Source organism: Henckelia pumila, chromosome 4 (assembly GCF_033568475.1).
Source record: "Henckelia pumila isolate YLH828 chromosome 4, ASM3356847v2, whole genome shotgun sequence".
Lineage (NCBI taxonomy): Eukaryota > Viridiplantae > Streptophyta > Magnoliopsida > Lamiales > Gesneriaceae > Henckelia > Henckelia pumila.
This window is the reverse complement of record NC_133123.1, coordinates 124558509-124579964: the sequence shown is the minus strand read 5'-3', so window position 1 is coordinate 124579964 and position 21456 is coordinate 124558509.

Sequence of the window (21456 nt, the reverse complement as noted above, 5' to 3'; positions counted from 1 at the left end):
AAAAAAAATATTTTAACAAGATCAAAAATAAAAAAAAAATCATTCAAGTTGTAGGACTGAAAATACAAATATTAATAGGATTAAAAGTGAAAAAAAAATTCAAATAACAAGGCTAAAAATGTAGTTATCCCTTATTCTAGATTGGAAACCAACTTTTCTGTTTTCATATCATGATTTTATTTTAATGATAATTAGAAAATTTTTTTGTAATTAGATTGATAATCGAACCGATTTTTTTTAAAGAAAAAGTCCAATCGATTGAACCAATTTAACCGAACAAACCGAAAAACTGTTTATAATATAACGAATAATATATTTTAAATTTTAAAAACCTAAAAAATCTATGTAAATACATTAAAACATATATCAAAGTTTGAAAACTAATAACTATATAAATATATTCAAACATCAATTATAGTTATACATAATTTTAAAAATAAATTTATTAATTAAATAAAATTGATTATTATTAAAATAATATTTTTAAGAAATTAAAAAATTTCAAATAATTATGTATATATATATAATAAATATTAAATTTAAGGTTTTAAAATTAAAAAAATTAAAAAAAAATTACAAAATTCAGTTGAACCTGTTTTTCAAATATTTAGGTTCAATTAGTTTTCCGGTTCTTTAATGATTTTGATCGTTAAATAATTTTAAGGGTGTTTCAGACCGAACTTGTGATCGGTTTTAGTAATGAGTTTTCGATATACCGTATCAAAAATATCGATATAAAAAAAATTCATAATAGTACCGATACTGAAATTTCAAAATTTTGATATAAAAAAAGTCATATTGATAACGTATAAATACCGAAGAAAATTTCGTATGCCAAAAATATGTATGTATATCGAAAAACATCCGCTACGGTATCCCAAAAATTCGGTATTTTTGGTTTGGTATGCCAGCCCTAATCGGTTTACGATCAAACCGGTTTTGAAAACATTGATTAAAAGTTTTTATTTGGTGTTTTCGCTCACAAGCGTATGATGTCAAGATATAATCTAGAAATTAAGTCCAAGTCGATTTCACATAATGAATCAGATGATATTATATTAAATCTTTGCAACTAATATAATCTTAATCATATCTAGATCTACGAAATGGTTTGAATTCAATTAACTAAAAATTACAACGAATAAATTTAACTAACGATGAGTTTTCAAAACGAAAACTCAATGGGAAACAATTTCAAGATTCGGATTATTTAAAATATATCGTGATTATTTACGTAACTGAAATGATATGTCATACTCCATAAACAATGACATAGTTGATTTGGATTATAATATTATGATTGCGATAATGATTAATTATAAAACCAATACTGATTATTTTCCAAGAAATTATTATTATTTATTTTCCAAATATTTTTAAAAATAAAACTAACATTAATTATTTTCTTGAAAAAATTATTATTATTATTATTATTATTATTATTATTTTTTGAAAAAAAAAACTTGTAATTTAATTTCATAGTTGAAGATCCGAAATTACAAGTTTAATCATCCAGCCAGGAAAATCTCCAACCATCCAAGAAAAAAGTGTAGGAGTGGAAACAACAAATCTATATATATAATATTCATAAGTAGTTATAATATATTTATGTAAGTATATTGATTTTAAAATAATATTATTATATTTACACACTTGATAAACATAATAAATATTATCATAAATAATTTTTTTAATGTTATCATATATAATTATACAAATATAATAAAAGATATAATTTTGAATAAAAATAATAAAATAAGCAATAAATAATTTGATTAGTCATTATGAATTTGAATAATTAAATAATTAAATAAGTATTATCAATAAAAGTTAAAATATTTATTTGAAATATTTTTAATTAATTTTAGTTAATTTTACATATATGTGTATATAAAAAAATTCATTATAATGGCATATATATTATAATTTTGGTTCAAAATATGATACTTGATTAGATATTTCAAAGTTATTAGTGAAATAAATCTTCAGACTTGCATTGAACACTAAAATTACGATTAATGTGTTGTTACGATCGATCTACCTCCATACAAAATCAAGGAAGATCTGACAATGGAATAACTATTCCAAGATGTTGAGGTACACAAACTTTTTGTGATTTATATTCATCTTCTATTTTAATTCGATTTGTTTGTTTTTTTTTATCGCAAACCTTTTGTGATTTATTTTTATCATCAATCTAACTTCGATTTGTTATGCTTTTTCTCACTTTCAGGGAACACGCATACATGCAACCATAAGAGTTTCAAAATCTTGATATGCGATGGTAAGACCAACCAAAAAAATTCAACAAACATCGTATTTAAGGAAATTTTTCAAAATTTATAAGATGATTGTTCGTTTTCTAATGATATGATATATAATACATATTTCGATTATTCGTTCAAATGTTCATTTTTACTATTTTTTATCATTAACTGTATAAAATAACATCACGTGCGTCACACGACATATTTTTGTTTAAATTTTTTTTGCCGTTTTAAAAAGTACTTTTTTAACATTATTATTATTATTATAATTATTATTATTCATTGTAAAATTAAATTTGTTTATATTTTAATTTTATTGTCAATATTTTCATTTGATCCAATTTATTTATATTATATATAACATATAATCCGTGTATCGCTCGGGTGAAATACTAGTTTAGATAAAGAGTGAACCAAGCACATTAATTTTTGCAACACAGAGACCCACATAACTAAGATTATCTTTAGGTATCGTGACTGATGCTTGCACTGCCAAAAGAAAATCTGAAGCTACCATCACATTTGATAAATCCATTTCGCGCACCACTTCCAGTCCTGCTTTGATCGATAAAATCGCTAGAGTACAAGTTCACCGACTTGCACTTATCAGCATGATTTAAAAGGCTAATGACCTTTTTCTTTCGTCACTTTAAAAGAAAGGGAATGTAGGACTAGGAAGCACGACAGAATATATATTCACATGGAATTTACACACAAATATGACCACACATATTGAACCAATAAGACTATTATCAACAAGGCAAAAACTTGTATGAGACGGTCTTAAGGGTCATATTTATGAGACGGATCTTTTATATGGGTTATCCATTAAAAAGTATTACAATTTATGTCAAAAGTATTACTTATTTTTATAAATATGGGTAGAATTGACCTGTTTCATGGATGAGACCGTCTCACAAAAGTGTTACTTTACCAACAATATGGTAGGTAGGTAGTTAGGCTTGTTCGATGCTATCCCTCAGACCTGTATAGGTAATCCAATGACCTCTTTTGGGGTTTTTTTTTAATTTATTTTTTTTATTTTTTTACATTACCCCTGCAAAATATATGAGCCATTGATCACCAAAATATATGAGCCCTTGATCCCCTGCAGACAGAGCCCACATGATCAGATAAATCGAACAAACTGGTAGGTATAGTAGATGCATGCCACTTCTTAATTATACATTTAATTCCGTTGATTTCTTACTATGACTTAATAACTTCTATCAAGATAATTAGGACTGGATTAATAATGTTGTTTACGGTTTATTTATCTGCAACTCACATTACCCTTCATGGTATATAAACTAACTAAATGGCTAGCTAAATTAATACGTTAGCATGAAATAAGTATAATCTTCATTGTATTTAAATGTTATAATTATTAGGATTTTTTTTTTTTAGCAAACAATTTATACACATCATCTTTAGAAGTAGTTGACAGAGCTCAATTACCAGGAGAGTAAGCAAGAATTTTGAGCTCAATTGCCTGGAAGGTAAGCACGCGCACGCATTAATCATAATGAGCAGACAGCTCATTAATGTAAATTCAATCAAAACTATATATAATATATACACAATGTTGACAAATAGATGCGTCTCAGCAGTCTCACTCATTATTTGTTTTATTTTCCTCTTTCTTCAATTTATTTATTTATTTTTTGTTTTTCTTTATTTCTTCCTTCTTCTTACTTATTTTCTCGTTTTTAGGCATGGATGGTTTATTTATTTTTTTAATTGTTTTTTATATTTATTTGTTATTTTCTTTAAAATTAGATTTATTTTCCCCATATTTAACCATTAATATTTATTACTAAGAATTCGATTTTAAATAGTAAACTTTAAACTCAAAATGATAAGAGTGAAAAAAAAAATATTGGTACGTACATAAATCCTATATTGATACATCAATCTAACTAATATACATAATTTTAACCCTTATGAAATACGATATTTAATTAAATATGATTTATAAGGGGTAAAATGAGTATTTTAGTTAAATTTCATTAAAAGTTTATTCTAATTTGATAAATAATTTTTAATGATTAATATAAAGGTATTTGATATTGTTGAAATAGGTGATCTCCTAACTGAGCTGAATGCTTCTTCCGACCCAAGACTGACAGAGGTCGAGCTGAGCTAAATGTAGCTTTCCGACCTAAATTTGACCTGAAAATTACGATCAAGAGTGTTAGAAGGGGGCTGGAAGATATTTTCGGCATATCTCCTTCGACGCTCAAGTCAGTTATGAGAAATAGAGAGAATATAGCAAGTATTGTGTGAATGAGAGAAATTGGACCCTTAACAATGAAATCAGACCTGGTATTTATAGGAGAGGTTATCGGATTTGATGTTGACCTTTCTTAAATAGAACTCGTGATTGTAGGGATCACAATCCCGCTGATCTTGGCTGAGATCTTGTACGAATCCCCTCTAAAGATGAAAAGGTAGAATATCTGCTGTGATTTGGTATGGCTTGACCAATCAGACTTGCCATGGTAACTGAGCCGACTTCCCACATTAGCGATCCTGGGGCTAATGGCAAAGGAGCTCTGCCGACCTGCCGAGGTAACTTAGCCGACCTTCCACCTTAACCGACCTGAGGCTAATTGTAAGTGAGCTCTACCGACCTGCCGACCTAACATCTTGGCCGACCTGGGATTGATAGCAAGGGAGCTTTGCCGACCTTCCGACCTAACTTGTTACCGACTTGGGGTTGGTGACGAGGGAGCTCTGCCAACCTGCCGACCTTACATGTTGTAAACTTGGGGTTGGTGGCGATGGAGATCTGCCGATCTTCTGAGATAATGGGTGAGGGTCTTCGACGGCCTAAGCTGATCTCCTCCCGGGATATCACAAGTCCCCTCCTAAAAGTCGAACTGAAGTCAAAGACTAAAAGTTCGTGAAGTTTCTTGGATGAAATGACCCTTAAGCTCCCACCGACCTGAGATATCTGTGGAATCTTGACCGTCACAGTTTGACAAGACCAGAATCCAAGGCCAGTGGCCCAGCTTGTCAAATCTTCTGAAATTCCAAGGTCACGGGCCTAGCTCGGCTGAGATCTTGTCCAAATATTCCTTAAAGATGGAATATCGAATCTTTTAGGTGATTCAACATCACTTGGATAACCTGGTGTTTTATCCGAGCTCGCACAATCTCCAACCTGTCAAATATGCTGGCAGCGCTTAGTCGTGTCGTGCCCAAATTAACCCAACTCAGATTAAATAAATAAACATGTAGTAGCGAGAGTAGGGATCGTTCCCTCGAGGAAAGTGAAATTTATTTGTGTTATTAAAAATACTGAAAATAAATAAAAGGGGATTTTTGGATTTTACTAACTACTATGCAAAAATTAAAATAAGGAAGATCAATAAATTAACGAGACTTGGTATCGGTCGACTACACCCTTGAAATTATTAATTCGATCATCGATTCCCTAAAAATAATTAATTCACATTGAATATTCATCATTGGAAATTTAATTCATGTTTCACCTTAATTTTAGTTAACTAGACACCAACGTTCTAAGTTAACCCTTACCCCATAAATTAACACAATACCAGCGATTAGATTTAAATCCACGGTAGCATTCAAATGAGTGAAACTGATGAATCTAGACAACACATGCACCAGCGGATATATTTAGCCTAGTCAATTGTTGTTCCTACGATTTAACAAATTCAACAACAGAAAATATTAAACGCATTTGCTTCACAAATCAGATGATTCAAATAATTACGGATTTGAATTCTAATTCAGCGGTAGATTGTACGAAAGAATTATCAGGTGATCAATCTAATAATCAAACACACAAGCATGAAATAAATCAGAACAACTCTTGATACTCAAATTGAATTAGACACTAAAAATCAAAATCTCACAAAGTAAATAAAATCAAGGGTTTCGTCTTCCTTAACCAAGTACAAAAACTAAATGAATTAAAATCTAAGAACAAGAAAGATAAAACCTAGCCGCCAGATGTTTTCTCCTCTCTTCAGTCGTCTCCCCTCTGCTTTCGGCGTTCAAAAATCTCTCTGCGTTCCCCTCCTATTTCTCGTCCAAAGACCTCTTTTTATATGGATTTGAAATCCCACGAAATAAAGCCCATAAAATAATAGTTTTAAAATCTTAAAATTCTATTTTTTTCTGCACGACTCGCGCGCTCGATCGGGTGAATTGGACGGATCGAGCGCGCAAATTCTGCCAACTTACTGTCCCGCTTTTCTCAAGTGTCCCGCTCGATCGGATGAATTGGGCGGATCGAGCGCATGGAAATTGGCGAGCCTTCTGCCTTGCTTCTTCTATGGACGCGCTCGATCCTATGAGTTTGTCCGATCGAGCGCGTCTGGAACAGATTCTGATTTCTTCATTTAAACATTGTATTTCCTACCCATTAAACCCGGGAGTATGTTATGTAGCTAAATGCATGACATAAAACAAAACTAAGATAAAACATAAACAAAGACACATAAATGCATGATACTAACAAAATGGCACTAAAATATGCAAACAAAACACGACTATCAAATTCCCCCACACTTGAACCTTGCTCGCCCTCGAGCAAGTATGCAAAAGCAAAATGAAAACACAACAAAAATATAAGCAAGGATTAATCATACACAACATAGCCTCAGAGAAGTTTTCCCACAAAAAAAACAAACTCACAACTACTCTCGATTATCAATGATACAACTTCAATCGAATGCGAACGTGCGTGTGTGACATGTTACCCCAGCTACATGCAACTTCAAAAGACAAAACTTCAAGACTGTTCGCCGACCTAAGACAATTCAGTGCAAGTCTCACAATCAATAACTCTCCTCCCAACAATCCATCAACAAAACACAAACTCTCTTAAGCAGATTACGCACCAATTTTCGATTTCTTTTGCATTCCCAATAATTACCCGCATAATTAGCTATGAAATAGTGAATAAGATTTCATTCGCATTCCAAGCCCGGATGGAACTGATGACTTACTAATTTTTTTTTTAAGGATTAACCCCATTTTATCCGCAAACTTAGCCACAAACAAGACAAATAGGATTTCAAACATCTTGCTCGCAACCCGGATGGAGTCAGTGTTCATGGCATGTAATAAAAGTTTGTTTTTTTATATATTTTTTTCTCTTTTTTTTTTTTCAAAAAAAATGCACCCAAAAGAGTAAATGCTATATCAACAAGATCATCGAGACTCAAGAACCATCAAGTTCCACAAGCACCTATTGTCGTGCAATGGTCCAACAGACATCCACAATATCAAATATATCACTACACTTCACTGGTTAAACAAAGGTGCTTAGAATATTCAACAAACAACCTACGGTTTCTCAAATCGGATCAAGAGTAAAATTTTCCAAAAATTTCATTTTTTCACTTCCATCATCATAGGCTAACAATCATCATCCTACTTATGCATACGAAACAAAAAAAAACAAAATGAATGCAATGAATGTAATGAATGCACCCCCCACACTTAAATGAAACATTGCCCTCAATGCATCAAAACACAAGACACAAGCAAACAACTAAACATAATGCAATGCAAAAATGTAAAACGTAACTCCCCTGGTGTAAGTGTTGGCACTGTCCTCTTCAACGTCTGACAGCGTCACGGAAGAATCAAATTGAAACTTTGACTGTGGAGGTGGCGGCATTCGGTTTCTGAAAACAACAAAAATAAAACGCAAAAAACAAAATGAAAGATAAAAACTAAAAATGACACTGGGTTGCCTCCCAGTCAGCGTCTCTTTTTACAGTCGTCGGCCCGACCCTCAGAAGCACTCCTCAAAGAGCGGATGACGCCCAAAGTAAGTGTAAGGCCCGGGATTAATTATAGATTAATCCGAATTTATTTAATTTTAATTCGAGTATATTTAATTTGGGAATATTTGGAGTTTTGATTTAAATTCTAATATTCTTAAATTATTTAGGATTGAAATTGAATTAAAATAAGGGCCGAGGACCAAATTGCAATTAGTGAAGACTCTAGGGACTAAAGTGCAATTTTGGTGAAAGTTATCAGATTTTGGCTTGTTGACTCAGCTTGTGCAACGTGTAAGCATGATATTTTTGTTCAGAAAACATTGAAGCAAGAACAGAGCCGATCTTTTTCTTTTTCCCCTTTGAAAGTTTGATTTTCGAATTGCCATAACTTTTGAACCGGTTGTCCGATTTTGATTCCGTAAAGTGTTCTGAAATCCTTACGACGAGGGCTTCGATCTCGTGTAAGTTTTATGCTGTGTTTTATGGATTTCGAAATCATTATGGAGCAGACATCAGAATTTTGGTTGTTGATTGTGTTCTTACGTTGGTATCGTTTCTATTTTCGAACCGGATCAAAGTTAGATGATTGAAGGGATTGATTATGTTTTGTAGCATGTATATCGATGATTATAACAGCTGATAAGATGTTTTATGGCTGAGTTCTATATGTTATATGCTGGTATATGAATTGGAGTTACAAGTTTTGAAGTCGGGATTACGTCGGTTACCGATTTTGAATCGCTACGTCGTTTATTCGAGTTTTGGAACTGTTTTGATAGCCGAATTCTGAGTTGAAGTTGTTATTAAGATATTGTAAATGTTAAAGTATGTGTCTTGTTCAATTTCAGTTGAGTTTGAAGGCTTAACAACACGAGACGCCGACTTTGAACCGAAGAAAGTTGATTGAGGTTTGAAATGGTTTTGATTGATGAAATCTTGATGGTTTTGGTTCGTTTCTGACATGATAGATTGATATGAAGTTTGATATCTGTATTTTGATTGTATCTTTTAGATTTGAAGAGTTCAGAATCGAATTAAACGAAGGTATAATGACGACATTGCGAAGTAGGGACTTTGAAACTCAAGAATGATTATCTTTGAGTTGGCCCGTAAAAATCACATACTTGTTTATGTTTTGATTTGATTGTGGTGTTTTCGATCCATCTCAGGTAGTGGATCTTTAAATTTGAGTTGATATGATGTTATATCGAATTGATTCTAAGCCAAGGTTGCGGTTAACCTTATTTGCGAGTCGTTTACGAATTCGTTAGATGGATATCCATGTCAAGATCAGTTATGAATCTTGATGGCTTCGAATTTATATGAATCAATTCGTATTTAAAGCGTTTGAGTACTCTATTTGTTGAGTCGAGTTTTAAATAGAGTTAATATGATTTATTTAACGCTTTCGATATGTTGGTTATACTGAGAATTATATCTCACCGGAGTTTATCCGACTGTTGTCTTGTTTTGTATGTGTGCATGACAACAGAGAGGGCAGGAGCTGATCATCGACGTCATTGACAGCTGGGAGAGAGTCTAGCACGTAAGGACTCGGGTTGTAGATGATGTTTTGAATGTTAGAAGCATGGAACCTTAGAACTTGTGGGTTTTGGAATACATGTATGAAACTTGAGATAGATTATGTCGTTTATCGTTTCTTTAGCGACTTGTTCGATGCAATAAATACATGTATAGATGCTTGAGACCTTGTTTATATTAATATGCATGATTTGGATATTTTATATCATGTTTTAGACTTGAGTTTGATGAATTGGAAGGAGTTGAAGGGATCAAATTTGCGGACAAAGAACAAGGCAAGTTTCTGCTCCAGGAGGCGCCCCCGCGGTAATTTTTGACGGCTCGCGCGCAGCCTGGAGATTAGCCTCCTGTTTTGGAAAAAAACAGGGGCGCCCCCGCGGTAGTTTTTGGCGGCTGGGGCGCACCCCTTTTTGAAAAAAAAAAAAAAAAAAATTTTTTTTTTAGATCCTTTCTTTCCTTATTAGTTTAATGATGTTTATTCATTAAATGCCCTTAAGATTTGAGATTAGCAACCCGAGGCCCCACAACAGGTGGTATCAGAGCGTTAAGTTTCTCGGACTATGACTAGATGAGCGGGGTAGATCGAGTCTTTTATTCTGATTTATTTATTGCTTTCATAATTGTATGGTATATGATTTATTGATTACAGATATTAAATTGTCACATGATGCTGTGATAATTTGCGAAGAGTATGCTGTACAATGTTGTGAATTACATGCTATTTAGTTATTTGATTGAAGTACTAGCATGTATTATGAGGATGAATTGAAACTCGATCTACGAAGGAAATGTGGATTGCAACAGACTTGATGTATTTGAGATTGAACTGTACACTAATCTGTTTGACTATCAGATATGCCTCCCCGACCAGCACCGAGAGTTAGGCAGACATTGGCTACGAATCAGCCTGAACAGACAAATGCTGCACAGGTCCCAGTGACAGTGTCTGAACATGGACAGGGTAGTACGTCTACTGATGAGTTCAGTGATGCTAATCCGATGGAGAAACTTTTGAAACGATTCCAGTCATTCAAACCACCGAAGTTGCAAGGAACAGAGAATGCTATAGAGTGTGAGAACTGGCTGGAAGATATTGAGCAGTTATTTGAGTCCATTGATTATATAGATGATTGTCGTGTGAGATTGATAATTCATCAACTGCATGGCCTTGCCAAGAGTTGGTGGATAGCGACGAAGAGAGCACTGGAAAACCAAGGTACTGTTATTACCTGGTCTGTATTTCGAACTGCTTTCTATCAGTGTTTCTTTCCTGTGTCTTATCGCAAGGACAAGGGAGCAGAGTTTGCAAGTCTGCAACAGGGACAGTTGAATATTGAAGAATATGTTGCCAAATTCACTAGCCTGTTGAAGTTTGCACCACATATCGCTGTTAGTGACAAAGCTCAAGCCGATCAATTCATCAATGGCTTGAATCCTGAGGTGTTTACACTGGTGAATTCGGGAAGACCAAATACCTTTGCTGATACTCTGAATCGAGCAAAGGGTGCAGAAGCAGGGATACTAAAACAACGAGGAGCACAGTTTGTGCCACAGCCAGTGAGACAACCACAAGAACAGCCACAGATTCCACAGCCACCTCGATTTGAAGCTGGAGGTAGCAGCAGTGGAAAGAAAAATTTCTTCAAGGGTAAGAGCAAACAGTTCAAGAGATCAGGTGGTGGTAGCTCTTCTAGTTCTAGTGGATCCCGACAGTCTAGAGCTGGACAGAAGTCTGATGTATATTGCACCAAATGTGGAGGTCGCCATACTGATGAACAATGCCGACGTGTGTTTGGAAGCTGCCACATTTGCAACAAGATGGGACACTTTGCAAGAGTGTGTCCACAACGAGGATCTGAAGGTGCACAGGGTGCAGGAGCATCGAGACCGGTGGGTCAATCTACATCTTCAGTTCACTCTTTTCAACCACAGCCTGCCGCACCGAGTAGAGGAGGAGGTCAGACGGTGAATCAACCTCCAAGGCAACAAGCAAGGGTGTTTGCATTGACTGAGGAGCAAGCACAAGCGGCACCAGATGATGTGATTGCAGGTAACTGTTCTCTTTATGGTTATCCTGCTTATGTCTAATTTGATACTGGTGTGTCGCATACTTTTATATCTGAGCAGTTTGTTGCATTGCATTCATTACCTGTTGAGCCCTTAGCTACTGTTGTATCTATTTCATCACCTCTGGGTTGAGGTATTGTATCAGTGAAGTCTGTACGAAATTGTATATTACAGTGTGAGGGGCATGAGATTGAGCTTGATTGTATTGTACTCGGTTTGTCTGATTTTGATTGCATAATTGGTATTGATATGCTAACCAAGTACAGAGCTACAGTAGACTATTTTCAGAAGATTGTGAAGTTCAGACCTGATATGGCTGACGAATGGAAATTTTATGGTAAGGGATCAAGATCTAAAATTCCATTGATATCTGTTCTTGCTATGACTGAGTTGTTACAGAAAGGAGCAGAGGGATTTCTGATCTATGTTGTTGATGTATTAAAGACTAGCCCTGAATTGGCTGACTTGCCAGTCGTTAGTGAATTTCCTGATGTTTTTCCTGACGAGATTCCGGGATTGCCTCCATATCGAGAGATAGACTTCGGTATTGAATTGATGCCAGGTACACAGCCGATATCAAAAGCACCTTACCGTATGGCACCGATTGAATTGAAAGAACTGAAAGACCAACTCGAAGATTTGTAGGCCAAGGGTTATATCAGACCGAGCGTCTCTTCTTGGGGTGCTCCGGTATTGTTTGCTAGAAAGAAGGACGGATCGATGAGACTATGTATTAACTACCGGAAATTGAACAAAGCAACGGTAAAGAATCGCTATCCTTTACCTCGTATCGATGATTTATTTGATCAATTGCAGGGATCGTCAGTATATTCGAAGATTGATTTGCGATCCGGATATCATCAACTGAGGGTTAGAGACGAAAATATTCCTAAGACTGCATTTAGAACCAGGTATGGCCATTATGAATTCATAGTCATGCCTTTTGGTCTAATGAATGCACCAGTAGTTTTTATGGGATTGATGAATAGGGTATTTCAAAGATATCTAGATGATTTCGTGATCATATTTATCGATGATATCTTGATTTATTCTAAGAATATGTGTGAACATGCTGATCATCTCCGAATTGTATTGAGAATGTTACGGGAAGAAAAATTATATGCCAAGTTATCCAAATGTGAGTTTTGGTTGCAGCGAGTCGTGTTTCTTGGCCATATAATTTCAGGAGATGGTATATCAGTGGATCCAAGCAAAGTAGAAGCTGTGATCAGTTGGCAAAGACCGACGTCTGTGCCATAAATTCGAAGTTTTATGGGCTTAGCTGGTTATTATCGTCGATTCATTCGAGATTTTTCATCTATAGCGAAGCCTATTACACAGCTTACACAGAAGAATGCACCATTTGTTTGGTCTGAGGCATGTGAAAGGAGTTTTGTTGAACTGAAGAAGAGATTGACTACTGCGCCAGTGTTGACAATCCCTAAAGGTACTGGTGATTTTGTTGTTTATTGTGATGCTTCTCACCAGGGTTTGGGATGTATTTTAATGCAGAAAGGACATGTTGTTGCTTATGCTTCTCGACAACTGAAACCACATGAGGTTAGGTATCCGATTCATGATCTTGAATTGGCTGCTATCGTTTTTGCATTGAAGATCTGGAGACATTATTTATACGGCGAGAAGTTTGAAATCTTTTCTGATCATAAAAGTCTGAAGTATCTATTCTCACAATCTGAATTGAACATGAGACAACGACGATGGCTTGATTTACTGAAGGATTTTGATTGTGAAATCAAATACTATCCGAGAAAGTCTAACGCAGCAGCAGATGCCCTGAGTAGAAAAGTATGTGCTCTATCTTTATCTACTATAGGTGTATCTAGTTTGATTGAGAATTGTTGTGTTTCTGGGTATGTATTTGAGACAGATAGAAGGCCGATGAGAGTGTATGCAATCAGTGCTGAGCCAGCATTGTTGATTCATATCAAAGAAGCACAGAAAGTTGATCAGAATGTACAGAAATCGATTGAAATGATCAGATCAGAACATCGGTCTGAGTACAAGCTTAGTGACGATGATATCTTGTATGTGAATAACCGAATAGTTGTTCCCAATATTGCAGACTTGAGACAGAATATTCTGAAAGAAGCCCATTGTAGTCGCTTTAGTGTTCACCCTGGAGGCAGAAAGATGTACAACGACTTGAAGAGTCAGTACTGGTGGAAGCAAATGAAGTTTGATGTGACTGAATTTGTATCTAAATGTTTGAATTGCCAACAGGTGAAAGCTGAAAGAAAGAAACCGGGTGGCTTATTACAGAGTTTATCAATTCCTGAATGGAAATGGGATCACATTTCCATGGACTTTGTAACGAAGTTGCCGCGATCATCTCGAGGATGCGATGCTATTTGGGTGATCATCGACAGGTTGACGAAATCTGCGTGATTTATTCCTTATCGAATGACTTATCGTCATGATCAAATGGCGGATCTTTATATTCGAGAAGTGGTAAGACTTCATGGTGTGCCAAAGTCGATTGTATCTGACCGAGATCCGAGGTTTACTTCGCACTTTTGGCATAGCCTACAGGAAGCTCTAGGTACGCGTTTACATTTGAGTACTGCTTACCATCCTCAAATCGACGGTCAATCTGAACGAACAATTCAGACGCTTGAGGATATGCTTAGAGCTGTAGTACTTGATTTTGGTGTTACATGGCAAAATTCTATACCACTCGTGGAATTTTCTTATAACAACAGTTATCAGATTAGTATAGAGATGGCACCATTCGAAGCGTTATATGGAAAGAAGTGTCGATCACCTTTGTATTGGGATGATGTTTCTGAGGTACCTGAGTTAGGGCCAGATATGATCAGACAGATAACTGAAAAGGTGAAACTGATACAACAGAGAATGAGAACAACACAGCACAGACAAACCAGATATGCGAATGTACGACGACGGCCGTTATCTTTTGATCAGGGAGATAGAGTGTTTCTGAAGATTTCACCGTTCAGAGGCACCATTCGATTTGGTAAATGAGGAAAATTATCTCCGAGGTATATTGGACCGTATGAGATTCTCGAGAAGATAGGCAATCTAGCTTATCGAATCGCTCTTCCTATGTCTTTATCTGGAATACATGATGTCTTTCATGTATCGATGTTGAGGAAGTACATATCTGATGCATCTCATGTGATTTACTCCGATGAAGCTGAATTGGATGACACTCTTAGTTATTTCGAGCAACCTATTCAGATTCTTGATAGAAAGACAAAGCAACTCCGAACGAAGACCATTCCATTGGTGAAGATTCAATGGAGTCGACACGGAGTTGAAGAAGCAACCTGGGAAGTTGAAGAAGATATGAAGCAACGATTTCCTTATCTATTCCACTGATGTGAGTTCTTATTCAGTTTTCAGTTATTCTTTATTCTTATGAGTATGCAGATTGCATATCTATACTGTGTATGAATTCGAGGACGAACTCATGTCTTAGTGGGGGAGAAATGTAAGGCCCGGGATTAATTATAGATTAATCCGAATTTATTTAATTTTAATCCGAGTATATTTAATTTGGGAATATTTGGAGTTTTGATTTAAATTCTAATATTCTTAAATTATTTAGGATTGAAATTGAATTAAAATAAGAGCCGAGGACCAAATTGCAATTAGTGAAGACTCTAGGGACTAAAGTGCAATTTTGGTGAAAGTTATCAGATTTTGGCTTGTTGACTCAGCTTGTGCAACGTGTAAGCATGATATTTTTGTTCAGAAAACATTGAAGCAAGAACAGAGCCGATCTTTTTCTTTTTCCCCTTTGAAAGTTTGATTTTCGAATTGCCATAACTTTTGAACCGGTTGTCTGATTTCGATTCCGTAAAGTGTTCTGGAATCCTTACGACGAGGGCTTCAATCTCGTGTAAGTTTTATGCTGTGTTTTATGGATTTCGAAATCATTATGTAGCAGACATCAGAATTTTGGTTGTTGATTGTGTTCTTACGTTGGTATCGTTTCTATTTTCGAACCGGATCAAAGTTAGATGATTGAAGGGATTGATTATGTTTTGTAGCATGTATATCGATGATTATAACAGCTGATAAGATGTTTTATGGCTGAGTTCTATATGTTATATGCTGGTATATGAATTGGAGTTACAAGTTTTGAAGTCGGGATTACGTCGGTTACCGATTTTGAATCGCTACGTCGTTTATTCGAGTTTTGGAACTGTTTTGATAGCCGAATTCTGAGTTGAAGTTGTTATTAAGATATTGTAAATGTTAAAGTATGTGTCTTGTTCAATTTCAGTTGAGTTTGAAGGCTTAACAACACGAGACGCCGACTTTGAACCGAAGAAAGTTGATTGAGGTTTGAAATGGTTTTGATTGATGAAATCTTGATGGTTTTGGTTCGTTTCTGACATGATAGATTGATATGAAGTTTGATATGTGTATTTTGATTGTACCTTTTAGATTTGAAGAGTTCAGAATCGAATTAAACGAAGGTATAATGACGACATCGCGAAGTAGGGACTTTGAAACTCAAGAATGATTATCTTTGAGTTGGCCCGTAAAAATCACATACTTGTTTATGTTTTGATTTGATTGTGGTGTTGTCGATCCTTCTCAAGTAGTGGATCTTTAAATTTGAGTTGATATGATGTTATATCGAATTGATTCTAAGCCAAGGTTGCGGTTAACCTTATTTGCGAGTCGTTTACGAATTCGTTAGATGGATATCCATGTCAAGATCAGTTATGAATCTTGATGGCTTCGAAGTTATATGAATCAATTCGTATTTAAAGCATTTGAGTACTCTATTTGTTGAGTCGAGTTTTAAATAGAGTTAATATGATTTATTTAACGCTTTCGATATGTTGGTTATACTGAGAATTATATATCACCGGAGTTTATCCGGCTGTTGTCTTGTTTTGTATGTGTGCATGACAACAGAGAGGGCAGGAGCTGATCATCGACGTCATTGACAGCTGGGAGAGAGTCTAGCACGTGAGGACTCGGGTTGTAGATGATGTTTTGAATGTTAGAAGCATGGAACCTTAGAACTTGTGGGTTTTGGAATACATGTATGAAACTTGAGATAGATTATGTCGTTTATCGTTTCTTTAGCGACTTGTTCGATGCAATAAATACATGTATAGATGCTTGAGACCTTGTTTATATTAATATGCATGATTTGGATCTTTTATATCATGTTTTAGACTTGAGTTTGATGAATTGGAATGAGTTGAAGGAATCAAATTTGCGGACAAAGAACAAGGCAAGTTTCTGCTCCAGGAGGCGCCCCCGCGGTAATTTTTGACGGCTCGCGCGCAACCTGGAGATTAGCCTCCTGTTTTGGAAAAAAACAGGGGCGCCCCCGCGGTAGTTTTTGGCGGCGGGGGAGCACCCCTTTTTGTGAAAAAAAAAAAAAATTTTTTTAGATCCTTTCTTTCCTTATTAGTTTAATGATGCTTATTCATTAAATGCCCTTAATATTTGAGATTAGCAACCCAAGGCCCCACAGTAAGTGTCATATGACACCACAAATGGGTCTTTGTTCCATGTGCTCTCAAGCTTGGCAAGATGTAAACAGTTAAAGCTCGTCACCTCAGCAACATTCCATAGCGGCTGGTAAACATGGGAAGAGAACGTTTCGGTGGGCTCTTGGAAGCCAACATCTTTTGAAACTGGGACTGATGGACAGGAAAGATTTTGGGGATGTGTGTATGATAATACTATCAATGAGCTCAAATCGATAGAATCTTGAATTCCGTCATCCTTTAACTCGAGTGGCAAAATATTTTCATCATATCCTATTTCTTCCATAACATCTTCTGACTGCGGTTCAATAAGAAGAGAAGACTCAAACGCCTCTAGATCTTCAGCATGATTTGATTCGCACTCCCAATCCTGGTTCTCTGAGTCATCATCATTGAACCAAATTGGGTTGGTCACTACTTGAGTATCTTACTTCACTTCTTATTCTTGGTGTTCCCGGGGAATTGATCTCTTGATATTCTTCATGTGCTCCACAAGGTGACATCTAGAATTTTTTAGATTTTCTATAACTTCCTCAGTCGATGCCACAAGCTTGCTCATTTTATCCTCTAGCGGATGTAAGATCAACTTCGAACAACTTCCCTCCTCCTTTTGAAGCTCAAATGGTTGGTCTTTAAAATCCGGGTATTGAGATTGCGAATACCGGTAATAGTCAAATTCTGCCATATCATCCAACAGGTGTCTCATGATATCAGCATCTCGACAAAATATTGATATACCGGTTGTGAAAGCTCCATCAATTACCCATCTTCTTGTCACTGCATCCAAACCATTAAGAAAATATGTAAGGAGAGAATAGTTAGAAAAATCATGATACCGAAAGATGGTTGCTAAATCATTGAATCTTTTCCATGCTACGTAAAATGGCTCCCCGTGTTGCTGGATAAAACTTGTGAATACTTGTCGATTTGACATCTCGAAGTATTACACCATCAGAATCCTCCTTCGCCTATGTAAAGTTCTTTCTATCTCTGGGTCATACGAAAATTCTTCTTCTTCCGAAAATTTATCTGCACGCACGAACAAACCAGAGTAGCACTAGGAGGAATAATAAAATAAAAAAAATAAAAACAAAAAACACAAATAAATTAAACGCCTTCCCCGGCAACGGCGCCAAAATTTGGCAGTGCATAGTCGTGTCGCGCCCAAATTAACTCAACTCATATTAACTAAATAAATATGTAGTAGCGAGAGTAGGGATCGTTCCCAAAGGAAAGTGAAATTTATTTGTGTTATTAAAAATACTGGAAATAAATAAAAGGGGATTTTTGGATTTTACTAACTACTATGCAAAAATTAAAATAAGGAAGATCAATAAATTAACAAGACTTGGTATCGGTCGACTACACCCTTGAAATTATTCATTCGATCATCGATTCCCTAAAAATAATTAATTCACATTGAATATTCATCATTGGAAATTTAATTTCTGTTTCACCTTAATTTTAGTTAACTAGACACCAGCGTTCTAAGTTAACCCTTATCCTATAAATTAACCCAATACCAGCGATTAGATTTAAATTCACGGTAGCATTCAAATGAGTGAAACTGATGAATCTAGACAACACATGCACCAGCGGATGTATTTAGCCTAGTCAATTGTTGTTCTTACGATTTAACAAATTCAACAACAGAAAATATTAAACGCAGTTGCTTCACAAATCAGATGATTCAAATAATTACGGATTTGAATTCTAATTCAGCGGTAGATTGTACGAAAGAATTATCAGGTGATCAATCTAATAATCAAACACACAAGCATGAAATAAATCAGAACAACTCTTGATACTCAAATTGAATTAAACACTAAAAATCAAAATCTCACAAAGTAAATAAAATCAAGGGTTTCGTCCTCCTTAACCAAGTACAAAAACTAAATGAATTAAAATCTAAGAACAAGAAGGATAAAACCTAGCCACCAGATGTTTTCTCCTCTCTTCAGTCGTCTCCCCTCTGCTTTCGGCATTCAGAAATCTCTCTGCGTTCCCCTCCTCTTTCTCGTCCAAAGACCTCTTTTTATATGGCTTTGAAAGCCCGCGGAATAATGCCCGCAAAATAATAGTTTTAAAATCTCAAAATTCTATTTTTTTCTCTGCACGACTCGCGTGCTCGATCGGGTGAATTGGACGGATCGAGCGCGCAAATTCTGCCAACTTAATATCCCGCTTTTCTCAAGTGTCCCGCTCGATCGGGTGAATTGGACGGATCGAGCGCATGGAAATTGGCGAGCTTTCTGCCTTGCTTCTTCTATGGACGCGCTCGATCTTATGAGTTTGTCCGATCGAGCGCGTCTGGAACAGATTCCGATTTATTCATTTAAACATTGTATTTCCTACCCATTAAACCCGCGAGTATGTTATGTAGCTAAATGCATGACATAAAACAATAATAAGATAAAACATGAACAAAGACACATGAATGCATGAAAGATACTAACAAAATGACACTAAAATATGCAAACAAAACACGACTATCATATGCCGACCTATCGACCTGTCATTTTGTCGACCTGGGAATAATGGTGAGGGTGTTTTGCCGACCTTAAGTTGGTAGTGAGGGAACTTGTAGTAGCTCGTCTTCATTTTACAAGATTAATTAAGTAAAAATGGTTAAACATGGATTAAAGGCTTAATTTGTAATTAATTGGACAATTTTTGAAAATTTGACCAAGGTGGGTTCGGAGCGTCCGAACCAGGATCGGAGGATCCAAACCACTTCGGAGGCTTGTACAAAGGTCGGAGGCTATGAAGGGATCAGACCGTCCGAATCTAGTTAGGACATGCAAGGGTTGAGGTGTCAAAACTGGCCAACACGTAGCAAGTTTGAAGTGTCCGAAGTCGGGATCGGACCGTCCGAATTGTGCATCCAGTGACGTGTTGTGCATGAAAGGTTCGGACCGTCCGAACTCCAAAATCGGACCGTTCGAACTCTGCCTATAAATAGGCCCTTCGAGTTTCACATTTCTCACACCAAATCTTTCTTTCCTCTCTCAGTTCTATGGTTTTCTAGGTGTTTTTCAGCCTTCCTAGGCTTGTCCGGAGGTTGGAAAGGTGCTCCGGGGTTGCGACGGAGAGGTGTCCAAGTTTTGGGGCAGTCTTCATCAGCAGGCTGACGACGGATGCAGGTATAGCTCTGCATACTTATAGTAATTAGGGAGTATGCTATAGTTTAGTTAATGCTTTTAGAATAAGGTTATAATGCATGAGTATTTTGCATTTTAGTATGGATTATAGGCTTGGATTATTTAGAGCTAGTGTAGCTTGCCTAGTAAAACTAAGGTACGTAAGTACAGACTGAGATAGCCAGCTGAATTTACATGTTTATGTGTTGCATTATTATTTGTCATGATATGCATGATATATTGTTCATGATTTGTATGTGGCATATGCATACCATGTTGAGCGTGATATCTTTTTGAGATAGCTAATTGTTCTAAGGTCGCTCAACCCTAGGGTTGTTGTTATTATACGATCGGGTGCCGTGTGACACCCACTGGATCGACAGGGCAGCGTGTGCGGTTTACCAAGGATAGTGATAGTCCAAGATCGGGTCCAGTATGTGTGGCACCCAGTGAATCTTGGAGCAGCGTGCACATACTGGGGGCGCCTATGTACTGAGCATGATTTTACAAATATGATCTCAGTTTACCCAGAGCATTCATAATTCATGTTGCATGCATCATGTAGACTTGTATATTCGATACTTTATGTACTGGGCGTTAGCGCTTACGTCCCTGCTTTTATCTCAGAACCTCATTCGATGGGGCAGGTTTTCAGGTGGACTAAGAGCAAGAGCAATAGTTGGTCGGTGACCAAGGATTGGTAGCAGGAGTCTTCAGAAGAGTTATAGATTAAGATTTTATTCGGTATTTATTTTGAATTGGTTGTATATAAGATTTAAATTATCTTGGAATTGTATATCTTTAATAGCTTTCACTAAGATTTATCTGATTATGCTTTATTAAGTTTAAATGCATGTTTAAGCTCTTGATTAGTAAGTGATCATCACGTGGGTCACTACAGAACTATGCCGACTTGAGCACTGGGATAAGGGCCATCGATGGGATGAGTTTATCTAAAGTTAGGTTGGCCACATTGCCTCCCCCAATGATTCCCCGACATATCATGTGACGCCCGGGGCTGAAGAGGCAGGGAGTGATCGCCGGTGTCAAGAGGTTGCACGGACAATGAGCGGCTCCTGGTAGGATTCTAGGCGGAGGGAGACATAAATGAACCGATCCCGTGTCGGAATGAGAGGGGATTCTGAGACTGTGTAGGTATGGGACTACATGG